Raw genomic sequence first — 5,000 nt, 5'->3', positions numbered from 1 at the left:
TCACGTAACCCTGCTAACCTGCGCACTATCTCTACATCTTCCAGTGCACCTCTTTCTTTCTCTGTAGGTCTTTGGAATTGCCAGTCAGCTGTCAACAAAGCCGACTTCATTTCTGCATTTTCTTTACATTCCACACTCAGCATCCTGGGCTTGACTGAGACCTGGATTCGTCCAGAAGACACGGCAACCCCAGCTGCTCTCTCTCACAATTTCTCTTTCTCTCACACCCCTAGGCAAGTTGGCCGGGGTGGGGGCACTGGCTTGCTCATTTCTAACAATTGGAAATACTCTACCCACTCTCCCCTAGGCAATCTCAACTCATTTGAATCGCATGCCGTTACTGTGACAGCTCCTATAAGACTCCAGATTGTGGTAATCTATCGTCCCCCGGGCCAAATACCACCAACCTTCCTAGACGAGCTGGACGGACTGCTGTCGTCTTTCATGGAGGATGGCACTCCACTCTTAGTCTTCAGCGATTTCAACATTCACCTAGACAGGCCTTATGCTACAGACTTCCAGTCACTCCTAGCTTCATTTGATCTCAAACGCCTCACCACTACTAGCACGCACAAATCAGGTAACCAACAACTTAATTTATACACGCAATTGTTCTACAGATAACATTCTGGTACAACCACTTCATATCTCTGACCATTTCTTCATTACATTTACGTTACATTTTGCAACTCAGGTGCCACCATCTCCCTTACCGGTTACTTTCAGACGCAACCTACGCTCCCTTTCCCCCTCCCTTCTTTCCTCTGTAGTGTCCTCCTCTCTTCCCTCGCCTACCCATTTCTCTTCTCTGGATGTAAATGCAGCCACTGACACTTTATGCTCTACCTTAACCTCTTGTCTAGACGACATCTGTCCTCTCTCCTCTAGGCCAGCATGGGCTGCTCCTTCTAACCCCTGGTTATCCGATGTTCTTCGAGAGAATCGGACCAAACTCAGAGCGGCAGAGAGAAAATGGCGCAAATCAAACGATCCGTCGGACCTGAGTAGGTATCAGTCTTTGCTTTCATCTTTCTCTACTGAAGTCCACACTGCCAAATCCTCACATTTCCACAACAAGATCACCAGTGCGCCAGACATGCGTAATCTCTTCAGAACATTTAATTCTCTCCTCTGTCCCCCTCCTCCACCTCCCACCACGTTGATAACCGCTGATGACTTTGCCTCTTTTTTCACAGACAAAACTAGAACAATCAGCAACCAGTTCTCAACTCCGCAGGACCTCCGATCACCCACATCCACCGCTCTAGCTCCCATCTTCTCCTTCTGTCCCCTCACTGAGGCAGAAGTATCCAAACTTCTCCTCTCCAGCCATCCTACAACATGTCCTCTCGACCCGATCCCCTCACATCTTCTCCAAACAATCTCTCCCACACTCTTACCGGCACTCACACACATTATCAACACATCTCTCCTCACAGGCGTCTTCCCCACAGCATTCAAGCAGACTCAGGTAACCCCACTGATCAAAAAACCTACATTAAATGCTTCTCTTTTAGATAACTACAGACCTGTCTCTCTCCTTCCATTCATAGGGAAAACACTCGAACGAGCTGTCTTCAACCAGCTCTCACTGTTTCTTTCACAGTACAACAAGCTGGATGCTAAACAGTCAGGTTTCAGGAGTGGCCATTCAACAGAGACCGCGCTACTCTCAGTCACTGAAGCCCTGCGAACTGCAAAGGCTGATTCCAAATCGTCAGTCCTCATTCTGCTGGATCTCTCTGCTGCTTTTGACACTGTCAATCGTCAGATTCTCCTGTCTACCCTCTCTTCACTGGGCATCACTGGAATTCCACTTCGCTGGTTTGAATCCTATCTCACCGGTAGATCCTTCAGGGTGACCTGGGGAGAGGAGGTATCCAAACCACATCAACTGGTCACTGGAGTTCCTCAGGGATCGGTTCTTGGACCCCTCCTCTTCTCCACGTACACTACATCGCTGGGTCCCATCATACATGCACATGGCTTCTCCTACCACTGCTACGCCGATGACACGCAGCTCTATCTCTCTTTTCAACCAGATGACCCAACGGTAGCTGCACGGATCTCAGGCTGCCTGGCGGACATCTCGGCATGGATGAAAGAACATCACCTACAGCTCAACCTGGCAAAGACGGAACTTCTGGTCTTCCCTGCCACTCCGACTCTACGGCATGACTTCACGATTCAGTTCGGCTCATCAATGATTACCCCATCAACTTCGGTCAGAAATCTTGGTGTAATCTTTGATGACCAGCTGACCTTCAAAGAGCACATTGCAAAGACTGCTCGTTCCTGCAGGTTTGCACTACACAACATCAGAAAGATCAGGCCCTTTCTGACAGAGCATGCTGCGCAACTTCTTGTCCAGGCCCTGGTTGTTTCTAGACTGGACTACTGCAATGCTCTTCTGGCTGGTCTGCCATCAAACGCACTCAAACCTCTACAAATGATTCAGAATGCAGCGGCACGACTGATCTTCAACGAGCCCAAAAGAGCGCATGCTACACCTCTCTTCATCTCCTTGCACTGGCTACCAGTGGCAGCTCGCATCCAGTTCAAGTCACTGATGCTTGCGTACAGATCTACCACAGGCTCGGCACCCTCCTACTTCCACTCACTATTACGAACCTACATCCCCTCCAGAAGTCTGAGATCTGCTAGTGAGCGACGCCTTGTGGTACCATCACAGAGAGGCTCAAAATCACTCTCCAGAACATTCTCGTTCACCATTCCTGGCTGGTGGAATAATCTTCCCACCCCTATCCGGAACGCCGGATCTCTGGCAATCTTCAAGCAACAACTGAAAACTCATCTCTTTCGGCAGTACTTGACTTCATCCTAAACTCAAAAAAAAAAAAAAAAAAAAAAAAAACTTTCCCTCTATCTTTCTCTCCACCTACTAGCTTGTACTTATTTGAACAATGACTGAGACTTGGTGTTACGAGCACTTCCTCTGTCTGACTGCCTCTTCAAGATGAATCACTTTTTGTATTCCCCAATTGTAAGTCGCTTTGGATAAAAGCGTCTGCCAAATGACTAAATGTAAATGTAAATGTAAATGTATCATAGTACTGAGACTGCTCTCATTAGAGTTACTAATGACCTGCTTCTATCATCTGATCGTGGTTGTATCTCTTTATTAGTTCTACTGGATCTTAGCGCTGCGTTCGACACTATTGACCACAACAGTCTTTTAAATAGACTAGAACACTTTGTTGGCATTAGTGGAAGTGCCTTAGCATGGTTCAAATCGTACTTATCTGAACGCCATCAGTTCGTAGCAGTGAATGAAGAGGTATCATATCGATCACAAGTGCAGTACGGAGTACCTCAAGGCTCAGTACTAGGGCCGTTACTGTTCACGCTTTACATGTTACCCTTGGGAGATATTATCAGGAGACATGGTGTTAGCTTTCACTGTTATGCTGATGATACTCAGCTCTATATTTCTTCGTGGCCCGGTGAAACACACCAAATTGAGAAACTAACGGAATGCATAGTCGATATAAAAAACTGGATGACGAGTAACTTCTTACTGCTAAATTCTGAAAAAACAGAGGTGTTAATTATCGGACCTAAAAACCCCACATGTAATAAACTAGAACACTATCTAACACTTGACGGCTGCTCTGTCAATTCTTCTTCATCATTTAGGAACCTAGGTGTGCTGTTTGATAGCAATCACTCATTTGAAAGCCATGTTTCTAGCATCTGTAAAACTGTGTTTTTACATCTCAAAAACATATCTAAATTGCGACGTATGCTCTTAACGTCAAATGCAGAAATGCTAATTCGTTGTAATGCTATTAAAGTGAAGTGAAGTGAAGTGACATTCAGCCAAGTATGGTGACCCATACTCGCAATTCGTGCTCTGCATTTAACCCATCCAACGTGCACACACACAGCAGTGAACACACACACACACACAGCAGTGAACACACACACACACAGCAGTGAACACACACACACACACACACAGCAGTGCACACACACACACACACACACACACACACACAGCAGTGCACACACACACACACACACACAGCAGTGAACACACACACACACACACACAGCAGTGAACACACACACACACAGCAGTGCACACACACACACACACAGCAGTGAACACACACACACATAGCAGTGCACACACACACACACACACACACACACAGCAGTGAACACACACACACACAGCAGTGCACACACACACACACACACACACACACACAGCAGTGAACACACACACACAGCAGTGAACACACACACACACACACACACACAGCAGTGAACACACACACACACACACATCAGTGAACACACACACACCCGGAGCAGTGGACAGCCATTTTATGCTGCGGGGCCCGGGGAGCAGTTGGGGGTTCGGTGTCTTGCTCAAGGGCACCTCAGTCGTGGTATTGAGGGTGGAGAGAGCGCTGGACATTCACTGGACATTCACATATTGTAATGCTTTATTGGGTGGTTGTTCTGCACGCTTGATCAACAAACTCCAGTTGGTCCAAAATGCAGCAGCTAGAGTTCTTACTAGAACCAGGAAGTATGACCATATTAGCCTGGTTCTATCAACACTGCACTGGCTCCCTATCAAACATCGTATAGATTTTAAAATCTTGTTAATTACTTATAAAGCCCTGAATGGCTTAGCTCCTCAGTACTTGAGCGAGCTCTTATCACATTATAGTCCTTCACGTCTGCTGCATTCTCAAAACTCTGGCCATTTGATAATACCTAGAATATCAAAATCAACTGCGGGCGGCAGATCCTTTTCCTATTTAGCACCCAAACTCTGGAACAATCTACCTAACACTGTTCTGGAGGCAGACACACTCTGTCAGTTTAAATCTAGATTAAAGACACATTTCTTTAACCTGGTTTACACATAATACACTAATACACTTCTATTATTCAAATCCGTTAAAGGATTGTTAGGCTGCATTAATTAGATCAACCGGAACCGGGAACACTCCCCATAACAC

The sequence above is a fragment of the Barbus barbus genome, assembly GCF_936440315.1.
Source record: "Barbus barbus genome assembly, chromosome: 25".
Lineage (NCBI taxonomy): Eukaryota > Metazoa > Chordata > Actinopteri > Cypriniformes > Cyprinidae > Barbus > Barbus barbus.
This window is presented reverse-complemented; position numbering follows the sequence as displayed.